Raw genomic sequence first — 13736 nt, forward strand, 5'->3', positions numbered from 1 at the left:
ACTGTATAACACTGGGGTACAGTACTGGTGGGGACAGGTCTGTCACTGTATAACACTGGGGTACAGTACTGGTGGGGACAGGTCTGTCACTGTATAACACTGGGGTACAGTACTGGTGGGGACAGGTCTGTCACTGTATAACACTGGGGTACAGTACTGGTGGGGACAGGTCTGTCACTGTATAACACTGGGGTACAGTACTGGTGGGGACAGGTCTGTCACTGTATAACACTGGGGTACAGTACTGGTGGGGACAGGTCTGTCACTGTATAACACTGGGGTACAGTACTGGTGGGGACAGGTCTGTTACTGTATAACACTGGGGTACAGTACTGGTGGGGACAGGTCTGTCACTGTATAACACTGGGGTACAGTACTGGTGGGGACAGGTCTGTCACTGTATAACACGGGGGTACAGTACTGGTGGGGACAGGTCTGTCACTGTATAACACTGGGGTACAGTACTGGTGGGGACAGGTCTGTCACTGTATAACACTGGGGTACAGTACTGGTGGGGACAGGTCTGTTACTGTATAACACTGGGGTACAGTACTGGTGGGGACAGGTCTGTCACTGTATAACACTGGGGTACAGTACTGGTGGGGACAGGTCTGTCACTGTATAACACTGGGGTACAGTACTGGTGGGGACAGGTCTGTCACTGTATAACACTGGGGTACAGTACTGGTGGGGACAGGTCTGTCACTGTATAACACTGGGGTACAGTACTGGTGGGGACAGGTCTGTCACTGTATAACACTGGGGTACAGGACTGGTGGGGACAGGTCTGTCACTGTATAACACTGGGGTACAGTACTGGTGGGGACAGGTCTGTCACTGTATAACACGGGGGTACAGTACTGGTGGGGACAGGTCTGTCACTGGAGGAGGAGAGGCAGGCGAGCTAACATTTTTAGACGGTACCCCCCAGATTATGAATCACGCTGTGCCGATCTTTATTTTCACCGAGAAACACAAACTCCAAAACGGGTGTCGGTGAGCAATCGCTGATCGGGGGGGGGGTGGAACGTCTCCCCAGTTATTGGGAGCTGCTTTTTACGGTGCTTCGGGGGAGGAGCTGGGACTGCCAGAGGACTGCAGAAAGACAGACTGGTGAGAGTGATAAGGGGGTGACTGCAGGCTCAAACTAACCCAGCAAAGTACCTCTGAAGAACACACATGAATGAACCAGTGCGGAGAAACACTTGGGAGGCTTTTACACCGCAGATTACAGATCGAAGGGAACGGCCTTGCATTTCGATAGCACCTTTCACCACCTCAGGACGTCCCAAAGCGCTTTACAGCCAATGAAGTACTTTTTGAAGTGTAGTCACTGTTGTAATGTAGGAGACAAAGCAGCCGATTTGCGCACAGCAAGATCCCACAAACAGCAATGTGATAATGACCCAGATCATCTGTTTTTTAGTGATGTTGGTCGAGGGATAAATATCGGCCCCAGGACACCGGGGAGAACTCCCCCCTGCTCTTCTTCCAATAGTGGCCGTGGGATCTTTTACGCCCAACCGAGAGGGGCAGACGGGGCCCTCGGTTTAACGCCTCATCCGAAAGACGGCACCTCCGACAGTGCAGTCCTGTCACTGGGAGTGTCGGCCTGGATTATGGGGCTCAAGTCTTTGGAGTGGGGGCTCGAACGCACGACCCTCTGACTCGGAGTCTTGAGAGAGAGAGAGAGAGAGAGAGAGAGAGACCCACTGAACCATGGCTGATGACGACAGGAGCAGAAACCCCGGCTGATTTCCCCCCCTTCCACCGAAACTAAGGTTTCCAATATTCCCATTGATAGGGGGCTTCAAAGTTGTGAGATGTTTCTGGTGGGGAGTTCAATATTCAAGACTGAGATGGATAGATTTTTGGACTCTGGGGGAAATCAAGGGATATGGGGATCGGGCGGGAAAGTGGAGTTGAGGTCGAAGATCAGCCACGATCTGATTGAATGGCGGGAGCAGGCTCGAGGGGCCGAGTGGCCGACTCCTGCTCCTATTTCTTATGTTCACCCTCTGTACTCCTGACTTGCGTTGTAAGACAGCAACATCCTTATGGGTTAACAACACAAATATAATACAATGGAGGCTAACCCAGGGACAAACAAAGACCTGGTGGGAAGTGGTTGCTGATGGCAACGCTGCACTTTTGACATCCACCCACTCCCAATGTGTGCCAGCTGCTCGAAACTGGATAAACCTGGCGTCTGCACTTTCACAAGGAGGAGGAGGAGTGCTCCTTCCAAAAGGGCCTGCACCTGGGCTACGGCTACTCCTGAGCTGTTCGGATCAGGAAGCCTGAACTAGTAGGCCTCACCCGGCAACAGGTGGAAGAGTAGGCCCAGGCCAACAAACGGAGGCCAACTGAGGTGGGTTGGCACGGGAACAACCGGTTGCCAAGGTGCCAGAATTACTTCCTCCACCCACCCCGCGCCCCCTCACCCCCAAAGACCCCAATTCCCGCCAGGGTACGGGCTCCACAGAAACCAGGCGCTCTGGAGTACCTCCCACAGCTGCCCATTCTTCACGCCTGGGACTCGGCCGGGCGTGTCGTGCAGTGCAAGGGACCCGATTACAGCATCGGCCGAGCCTGACTCAGCACACCCTGCAATAGACTTAAGAATTCCGAAGGAGGAAGTTGATTTGAAAGCACAAAGATGTGGGAGGAGGATGCAGCGAGGCCTCCATCAAAGGCACTTCCCTCAACAGGAACCTTCCCCCTTCCACACTGGCACCATTCACAACTCCACACTCTGTACATAATACAATCACTACCACACTCACCGATATACCCCACACCCCTCGCTGTAACACCGATATACCCCGCACCCCTCACTGTAACACCGATATACCCCGCACCCCTCACTGTAACACCGATATACCCCGCACCCCTCACTAACACCGATATACCCCGCACCCTTCACTGTAACACCGATATACCCCGCACCCCTCACTGTAACACCGATATACCCCGCACCCCTCACTGTAACACCGATATACCCCGCACCCCTCACTGTAACACCGATATACCCCGCACCCCTCACTGTAACACCGATATACCCCGCACCCCTCACTGTAACACCGATATACCCCGCACCCCTCACTGTAACACCGATATACCCCGCACCCCTCACTAACACCGATATACCCCGCACCCCTCACTGTAACACCGATATACCCCGCACCCCTCACTGTAACACCGATATACCCCGCACCCCTCACTGTAACACCGATATACTCCGCACCCCTCACTGTAACACCGATATACCCCGCACCCCTCACTGTAACACCGATATACCCCGCACCCCTCACTGTAACACCGATATACCCCGCACCCCTCACTGTAACACCGATATACCCCGCACCCCTCACTGTAACACCGATATACCCCGCACCCCTCACTGTAACACCGATATACCCCACACCCCTCACTGTAACACCGATATACCCCGCACCCCTCACTGTAACACCGATATACCCCGCACCCCTCACTGTAACACCGATATACCCCGCACCCCTCACTGTAACACCGATATACCCCACACCCCTCACTGTAACACTGATATACCCCACACGCATCACTGTAACACTGATATACCTCACACCCCTCACTGTAACACCGATATACCCCACACCCCTCAATGTAACACTGATATAACCCACACCCCTCACTGTAACACTGATATACCCCACACCCCTCACTGTAACACTGATATACCCCGCACCCCTCACTGTAACACTGATATACCCCACACCCCTCAATGTAACACTGATATAACCCACACCCCTCACTGTAACACTGATATACCCCACACCCCTCACTGTAACACCGATATACCCCGCACCCCTCACTGTAACACCGATATACCCCACACCCCTCACTGTAACACCGATATACCCCACACCCCTCACTGTAACACTGATATACCCCACACCCCTCACTGTAACACTGATATACCCCACACCCCTCACTGTAACACTGATATACCCCACACCCCTCACTGTAACACTGATATACCCCACACCCCTCACTGTAACACTGATATAACCCTCATTCAGCACTAACTGTGTGCATAACAGGACTGACTTTGAAAGTAGCCACCTTCTGTGTGGCATTTTGCAAACATTGCAGATTGCCGTGTCAGTGTGGCTCAGTCAACATTACTCTCTCATCAGGATCAGAGGTCGTGGGTTCGAGCCCCCACTCCAGGACCTGAGCCTCATAATCCAGGCCGACACTCCCAGTGCAGTACTGAGGGAGTGCTGCACTGTCGGAGGGTCGGTACTGAGGGAGCGCTGCACTGTCGGAGGGTCGGTACTGAGGGAGCGCTGCACTGTCGGAGGGTCGGTACTGAGGGAGCGCTGCACTGTCGGAGGGTCGGTACTGAGGGAGCGCTGCACTGTCGGAGGGTCGGTACTGAGGGAGCGCTGCACTGTCGGAGGGTCGGTACTGAGGGAGCGCTGCACTGTCGGAGGGTCGGTACTGAGGGAGCGCAGCACTGTCGGAGGGTCGGTACTGAGGGAGCGCCGCACTGTCGGAGGGTCGGTACTGAGGGAGCGCCGCACTGTCGGAGGGTCGGTACTGAGGGAGCGCCGCACTGTCGGAGGGTCGGTACTGAGGGAGCGCCGCACTGTCGGAGGGTCGGTACTGAGGGAGCGCCGCACTGTCGGAGGGTCGGTACTGAGGGAGCGCCGCACTGTCGGAGGGTCGGTACTGAGGGAGTGCCGCACTGTCGGAGGGTCGGTACTGAGGGAGCGCTGCACTGTCGGAGGGTCAGTACTGAGGGAGTGCTGCACTGTCGGAGGGTCAGTACTGAGGGAGTGCTGCACTGTCGGAGGGTCAGTACTGAGGGAGCGCCGCACTGTCGGAGGGTCAGTACCGAGGGAGTGCCGCACTGTCGGAGGTGCCGTCTTTCGGATGAGACGTTAAACCGAGGGCCCCGTCTGCCCCGCTCGGGTGGATGTAAAAGATCCCACGGCCACTATTGGAAGAAGAGCAGGGGGAGTTCTCCCCGGGGTCCTGGGGCCCACATTCCCTCCTCGACCAACATCACCAAAGAAACACAGAGATTAACTGGGCGTTTACCTTCTTGCTGTTTGTGGGATCTTGCTTTGTCTTTCTTGTCACCACCTCCCCCCCCGGAAGGCACTGACTCTCGCTGGGGTACACGGGCCCCGGCACCTTCAGAGCCGAGCGGCCCCCGTGCTTCAAGTGTTCGCCGAAAGGGGCAATTCGGTCAAGGGGGGCCTCGCAGCCGCGCCTGATCCATCCCCCGACCAACAGCAAGGGGGTGGCTGCCCATCGATCAGGGCACTGGGTGTCCGAAGGAGTTTGCTGTTGGGACATCAGGGTTAAGGACGGAGTTCAGGAGTTCCCGGGAGTGTACTCGAGACTGCGAGCAGCCTCCTGCTTACCCGGTCCAACTGCCTGTTACCATCTTCCTCATTACACAACTCAGAGCCGAACAAACATCCTTCCCACACTGCACCTGCAGAACATCCAATAATATTTTTGCAGCGCGGCCTATTCAGTTTCAGCTTCCTGTTATTTCACACAAGTAAATTTAACACACACACAGACAGACACGCACACACACACACAGGCAGAGAGACACACACAGGCAGAGAGACACACACAGGCAGAGAGACACACACAGGCAGAGAGACACACACAGGCAGAGAGACACACACAGGCAGAGAGACACACACAGGCAGAGAGACACACACAGGCAGAGAGACACACACAGGCAGAGAGACACACACAGGCAGAGAGACACACACAGGCAGAGAGACACACACAGGCAGAGAGACACACACAGGCAGAGAGACACACACAGGCAGAGAGACACACACAGGCAGAGAGACACACACAGGCAGAGAGACACACACAGGCAGAGAGACACACACAGGCAGAGAGACACACACAGGCAGAGAGACACACACAGGCAGAGAGACACACACAGGCAGAGAGACACACACACACAGACAGGCACAGGCAGAGAGAGACACACACACACACACAGGCAGAGAGACACACAGACAGGCACAGGCAGAGAGAGACACACACACACAGACAGGCACACAGACAGGCACACAGACAGAGAGAGAGAGAGACACACACACACACACACACACACACACACACACACACACACACAGGCAGAGAGACACACACAGACAGCCCCATGCACGTAGTGTTGACGAGTCCCGCCCTGGTGCACTTGTGAATAAGAGGCTCAAGAGCTAAACCACATGTGATGAGAGTGAATGTGAACCTGGGATTGTGCAGTGCAGCGGGAATACTGGGACCAGGGTGCCTGAATATTGGGAGTTATGGGAATACTGGGACCAGGGTGCCTGAATATTGGGAGTTATGGGAATACTGGGACCAGGGTCCTGTGTAATTGGGAGTTTTAGGAATACTGGGACCAGGGTGCTGACTGCAGCTCACTGTTCCGTACAGGTGTACGCCGTGCCAGTGGAACACGCCCCTCGCCGGAGAGAGAGGGGAATGGCCGCGGAGGCCGCTCTCCAGCACCTCACCCAAGTGGCCCCGTTCTCTGGGTGCGAGCCCCGGCCAGTCAGCGGCGGCCGGATATTTGACCATGGGGGGCATCACAGCCCAATTTGAAGCCATCTCCACCCTCCCTAACCGAGAGGGCGCTAAGACTAGTTTTAACCGCCCCAGTCTAGATTTAAGCCCCTCAGCTGATGCCGGTCACCGAGGCCAGCTTCGCTCAGTGCTGGCCCTGCAATCGATCCGGACCTGGACACTTCCTGGTCCGTGAGGTTCACTGCATCAACTCCCTGGACCAGTGGCAGCTCGCTGGCCCTATGGTTTTAATAGAGAACTTTCACCGCGACAATGAATCCTGGGATAGCCCTGCCTCCATAGTCATCTCTTGCGCCCTCGCAATCCAGCATGAGAAAGCACAGCCAAGCCTTACAATGTAATAGGGTGGAGGGGGGCGGGGGGGAAAAGAGAGAGAGAGAGAGAGAGAGAGAGACAGTACCTTCCGAGCACGCAACGATATTCAGAGTCACAGAGAAGGTCAGTGTTTATTCAGAAAGCACAGAGCTACATCCCCAGTCCTGCCCACTGACCCCTGGTTTAGGGAGAGGGGAGAATCAGCCAGGGTTCCTGCTCCTGATCACTGTCCAGTGACCCCCGCCCCCCCTGGGTTTAGGGAGAAGGGGAGAATCAGCCAGGGCCGGCTGAGGACGGGATTCGGACTCAGCTGCGAAGCCTCCCACGACTGAATAGCCAACCCAGTGCACACGATAAGAACGGCCACTCGGGTAGTCGAGGTGCCGAAGGGGTCCGAGGAGCGGGACTTCGTGCCGTCACGGGGCGGGGGGGGGGGGGGGGGGTGGGGGCAAAGAAGGAAAATCCAGCAGCTACAATTTATCTATCGCTAGGGAGATAGGAGCAGGAGGAGGCCATTCAGCCCCTCGAGCCTGCCCCGCCATTCTATCAGATCATGGCTGATCTGTATCTGAACTCCATTTACCCGCCTTGGCTCTGTATCCCCGACCGACAAAAGTCTATCCATCTCAGTCTTGGAACCTCCAATCGATACCCAGCGTCCGAGCCCTTTTGTGGGGGGGACCGGGGTGGGTGGGGTGGAAACAGTTCCAGATTTCCACTCCCCTTCACACGAAAGAGCGGTTCCTAATTTCGCTCCCGAGTGACCAGGCCGCGAGGCGAGAGGGCACCACGGTCACTCGAAGCAGGCGTCTGTTGCCCACGCGAGTCGGGAACCGCTCCAGGTTCCCGACCTGTTTCCCGGGGGGCTCGGCTCGCCGAAGGCTCAGAGCGTCCGGCCGCGGCTCACTCTCTCGCCTCGGAGTCAGGGGGGTCGAGCCCCCACTCCGGAGACTCGAGCACAAAATCCAGGCCGGCGCCCTCGGAGGGGCGGTGCCGAGGGAGCGCCGCGCTGTCGGAGAGGCCGTCTTTCGGATGAACAGAGGCCTTTGCCAGTGGATGTGAAAGATCCCATTGGAAGAAGAGCAAGGGGGGGTGGGGAGTTCTCCCCGGTGTCCTGGGGGCCGATATTCATCCCTCAACCAACATCACTAAAAAAAAAAATCCGGTCATTATCACATTGCTGTTTGTGGGATCTTGCTGTACGCATACTGGCTGCCGTGTTTTCCACATTACGACAGCGACTACACTTCAAAAAAATAAAAGTTTGCAGATGACACCAAGATTGGTGGCATTGTGGACAGTGAAGAAGGTTATCTAGGATTGCAACGGGATCTTGATAAATTGGGCCAGTGGGCCGATGAATGGCAGATGGAGTTTAATTCAGATAAATGTGAGGTGATGCATTTTGGTAGATCGAATCGGGCCAGGACCTACTCCGTTAATGGTAGGGCGTTGGGGAGAGTTATAGAACAAAGAGATCTGGGAGTACAGATTCATAGCTCCTTGAAAGTGGAGTCACAGGTGGATAGGGTGGTGAAGAAGGCATTCAGCATGCTTGGTTTCATTGGTCAGAACATTGAATACAGGAGTTGGGATGTCTTGTTGAAGTTGTACAAGATATTGGTAAGGCCACACTTGGAGTACTGTGTACAGTTCTGGTCACCCTATTATAGAAAGGATATTATTAAACTAGAAAGAGTGCAGAAAAGATTTACTAGGATGCTACCGGGACTTGATGGTTTGACTTATAGGGAGAGGTTAGACAGACTGGGACTTTTTTCCCTGGAGAGTAGGAGGTTGAGGGGTGATCTTATAGAAGTCTATAAAATAATGAGGGGCATAGATAAGGTCGATAGTCAAAATCTTTTCCCAAAGGTAGGGGAGTCTATAACGAGGGGGCACAGATTTAAGGTGAGAGGGGAGAGATACAAAAGGGTCCAGAGGGGCAATTTTTTCACTCAAAGGGTGGTGAGTGTCTGGAACGAGCTGCCAGAGGCAGTAGTAGAGGCGGGTACAATTTTGTCTTTTAAAAAGCATTTGGACAGTTACATGGGTAAGATGGGTATAGAGGGATATGGGCCAAGTGCAGGCAATTGGGACCAGCTTAGTGGTATAAACTGGGCGACATGGACATGTTGGGCCGAAGGGCCTGTTTCCATGTTGTAAACTTCTATATAATTGGCTGTAAAGCGCCGCGGGACGTCCTGAGGTCTTATTTTTAAATTGTTACCCTGCAGAACAGCAGAGCAGGGATGGCCGCAGCGGGCTACGAGGCTGACCTTTCACCCCCTGGGGCCCAGCTCCAAAGCCTGCCCGCACGAGCGGGCCGACGAGCCCCTCCCCAGGACGGTGCGAGGGGAAGCCGCAGCCCTTAGCCAAAGCGTTCCCCTTCCGAACGGAGATTTCTTCCGAAACGTGTTTTCAAATCGGTGAAAGGAGGCTAAACTCCGAACGAGGCCTGCTGGGTTAGGCTTCGCCCCCCCCCCTCCTCCTCCCACCCCAACTTTCATTCATTAGTTGTAAAAATTAGTGGAGGTGGGAGGCCGGTTTGATTTGACAATCAAGAATCATCCAAATCGGGTAACCAAGAGCCGGGGCGCTTTCCGATTGGCCGTGGGTGGGCCGATAAAGGGCGTGTCGGGACACCAATGGCGTGGGGGCGCTCGGCCGTGCGACGAAACCCCCAGGAACACGTCCGACCGGAGTTGGCAACCCCGGTTCGGCCGACCCTGCCGGTCCCGGGGCGGGAGGGGCGTTTTCCCGGGCCCTCGGGGGATTAGGCCCAGTCAGGCTGGTGTTGGTCCGCAGGCCCCGTCGCAATCAGTGGGACTGGGACTGGCCCCGGGGTTACCTGAGGGACCGGACGGTGGACGAAGGGGGAGAGGAGGTGGAGACATGATATCGCCTCCGGGCTGGGGTTTGGGGGGGGGGGATTGTAATGTTACGGTTTGCCACATCTCCGGACAAAATACAAGAGGATATTTCTTCCCCCCGTCTCGCCTGCAGCCTCCCTCTTGGATTGATTCGATTCTGCTCAATCCTCCTCCAAACTCTCCTCCCTTGTCCCACCCAGACTCCAAATTCCCCACGTCCGACACACCCCTCCATTCCATCTTGGACTCCACACTCAGCACACCATCTCTTACACATACTCGCTGTTCCCAGGACCACAGCACTGGGGAGCGGGAGCAACTCTCTGGGGTTTCATTACAGGGCAACATTGGGGGGGGGGGTGAAACTTTCATACCCTGTCAGACACTTAACTGGGAGAAACACCAAGCCGTGCGACCCCCACATCGTCCCCTTCCAAACCCCGACTGTCACCGTATAACACGGGGGTACAGTACTGGTGGGGACGGGTCTGTCACCGTATAACACTGGGGTACAGTACTGGTGGGGACAGGTCTGTCACTGTATAACACTGGGGTACAGTACTGGTGGGGACAGGTCTGTCACTGTATAACACTGGGGTACAGTACTGGTGGGGACAGGTCTGTCACTGTATAACACTGGGGTACAGTACTGGTGGGGACAGGTCTGTCACCGTATAACACTGGGGTACAGTACTGGTGGGGACAGGTCTGTCACTGTATAACACTGGGGTACAGTACTGGTGGGGACAGGTCTGTCACTGAATAACACTGGGGTACAGTACTGGTGGGGACAGGTCTGTCACTGTATAACACTGGGGTACAGTACTGGTGGGGACAGGTCTGTCACTGTATAACACTGGGGTACAGTACTGGTGGGGACAGGTCTGTCACTGTATAACACTGGGGTACAGTACTGGTGGGGACAGGTCTGTCACTGAATAACACTGGGGTACAGTACTGGTGGGGACAGGTCTGTCCCTGTATAACACTGGGGTACAGTACTGGTGGGGACAGGTCTGTCCCTGTATAACACTGGGGTACAGTACTGGTGGGGACAGGTCTGTCACTGTATAACACTGGGGTACAGTACTGGTGGGGACAGGTCTGTCACTGTATAACACTGGGGTACAGTACTGGTGGGGACAGGTCTGTCACTGTATAACACTGGGGTACAGTACTGGTGGGGACAGGTCTGTCACTGTATAACACGGGGGTACAGTACTGGTGGGGACAGGTCTGTCACTGAATAACACTGGGGTACAGTACTGGTGGGGACAGGTCTGTCACTGTATAACACGGGGGTACAGTACTGGTGGGGACAGGTCTGTCACTGTATAACACGGGGGTACAGTACTGGTGGGGACAGGTCTGTCCCTGTATAACACTGGGGTACAGTACTGGTGGGGACAGGTCTGTCACTGTATAACACTGGGGTACAGTACTGGTGGGGACAGGTCTGTCACTGTATAACACGGGGGTACAGTACTGGTGGGGACAGGTCTGTCACTGTATAACACGGGGGTACAGTACTGGTGGGGACAGGTCTGTCACCGTATAACACTGGGGTACAGTACTGGTGGGGACAGGTCTGTCACCGTATAACACTGGGGTACAGTACTGGTGGGGACAGGTCTGTCACTGTATAACACTGGGGTACAGTACTGGTGGGGACAGGTCTGTCACCGTATAACACTGGGGTACAGTACTGGTGGGGACAGGTCTGTCACTGTATAACACTGGGGTACAGTACTGGTGGGGACAGGTCTGTCACTGTATAACACTGGGGTACAGTACTGGTGGGTCAGGTCTGTCACTGTATAACACGGGGGTACAGTACTGGTGGGGACAGGTCTGTCACTGTATAACACTGGGGTACAGTACTGGTGGGGACAGGTCTGTCCCTGTATAACACTGGGGTACAGTACTGGTGGGGACAGGTCTGTCACTGTATAACACTGGGGTACAGTACTGGTGGGTCAGGTCTGTCACTGTATAACACTGGGGTACAGTACTGGTGGGACAGGTCTGTCACTGTATAACACGGGGGTACAGTACTGGTGGGGACAGGTCTATCACTGTATAACACTGGGGTACAGTACTGGTGGGGACAGGTCTATCACTGTATAACACTGGGGTACAGTACTGGTGGGGACAGGTCTGTCACTGTATAACACTGGGGTACAGTACTGGTGGGGACAGGTCTGTCCCTGTATAACACTGGGGTACAGTACTGGTGGGGACAGGTCTGTCACTGTATAACACTGGGGTACAGTACTGGTGGGGACAGGTCTGTCACTGTATAACACGGGGGTATAGTACTGGTGGGGACAGGTCTGTCACTGTATAACACTGGGGTACAGTACTGGTGGGGACAGGTCTGTCACTGTATAACACTGGGGTACAGTACTGGTGAGGACAGGTCTGTCACTGTATAACACTGGGGTACAGTACTGGTGGGGACAGGTCTGTCACTGTATAACACTGGGGTACAGTACTGGTGGGGACAGGTCTGTCACTGTATAACACGGGGGTACAGTACTGGTGGGGACAGGTCTGTCACTGTATAACACTGGGGTACAGTACTGGTGGGGACAGGTCTGTCACTGTATAACACTGGGGTACAGTACTGGTGGGTACAGGTCTGTCACTGTATAACACGGGGGTACAGTACTGGTGGGGACAGGTCTGTCACTGTATAACACTGGGGTACAGTACTGGTGGGGACAGGTCTGTCACTGTATAACACTGGGGTACAGTACTGGTGGGTACAGGTCTGTCACTGTATAACACTGGGGTACAGTACTGGTGGGGACAGGTCTGTCCCTGTATAACACTGGGGTACAGTACTGGTGGGGACAGGTCTGTCGCTGTATAACACTGGGGTACAGTACTGGTGGGGACAGGTCTGTCACTGTATAACACGGGGGTACAGTACTGGTGGGGACAGGTCTGTCACTGTATAACACGGGGGTACAGTACTGGTGGGGACAGGTCTGTCACTGTATAACACTGGGGTACAGTACTGGTGGGGACAGGTCTGTCACTGTATAACACGGGGGTACAGTACTGGTGGGGACAGGTCTGTCACTGTATAACACGGGGGTACAGTACTGGTGGGGACAGGTCTGTCACTGTATAACACTGGGGTACAGTACTGGTGGGGACAGGTCTGTCACTGTATAACACGGGGGTACAGTACTGGTGGGGACAGGTCTGTCACTTGCAGTGGGAGTAATTTGAGGGGATCGATTAAGAGGAAATGTCTCGCTCGTTAAAAGGAATTTTACCAATGGGAGAATGGGTCTGGTGATAACACAGTCCTGTACCGTTCTTCCCGCAGGAGATTAATGTATACTGACAGACTATTCAACTGCAGGAGGCATCACACAGTGCCAGTCCCATCCTCTCCAATGCCCTTGTGATCGTGGCCCGGGCAATGCTGAGGGAAATTACAGCCCTCGTCCCCCCCCCCGCCTAACTCTCAGCACAGATTGGGGATGGACCCTGGGACCCTGGGACCGCTCGGGGCTAATTCCCACTCCCCACATTGACCCGCTCAGACCCAGGGCAATAGCTGGCGAATCGGCAGAACAATCTGCCCCCACACCCCTCGGTGTAATCGCCCCTAAACAGACATCGGATCCAACCTCTTCCCATACAAATCGTACAGCACAGGAGGCCATTCGACCCATCGTGCCCGTGCTGGCTCTTTGAAAGATCTATCCAATTAATCCCACTCCCCCCCCCTCTGCCCTTTCCCCATTAGCCCTGCAAATTTTTCCTTTTCAAGTATTTAATTGATTCCCTTTTTGAAAGTTATTATTGAATCTGCTCCCACCGCCCTTTCGGGCAGTGAATTCCAGATCAGAACAACTCGCTGCGTAAAAAAACATTCTCATCTCTCGCCCCCCCCACCCCCCCTCTGGTTCTTGT

At 54.8% G+C, this 13736-nt stretch overlaps 1 protein-coding gene across 1 annotated transcript in view; it reads right to left on the reverse strand.

Moving 5' to 3' along the window:
- LOC137306426 (mitogen-activated protein kinase kinase kinase 11-like) overlaps positions 1–13736 on the reverse strand; it is a 42950-nt gene that overhangs the window by 27761 nt on the left and 1453 nt on the right. The gene's annotated exons all lie outside the window — the stretch shown is intronic.

This window comes from Heptranchias perlo, chromosome 43 (assembly GCF_035084215.1).
Source record: "Heptranchias perlo isolate sHepPer1 chromosome 43, sHepPer1.hap1, whole genome shotgun sequence".
Classification (NCBI taxonomy): domain Eukaryota; kingdom Metazoa; phylum Chordata; class Chondrichthyes; order Hexanchiformes; family Hexanchidae; genus Heptranchias; species Heptranchias perlo.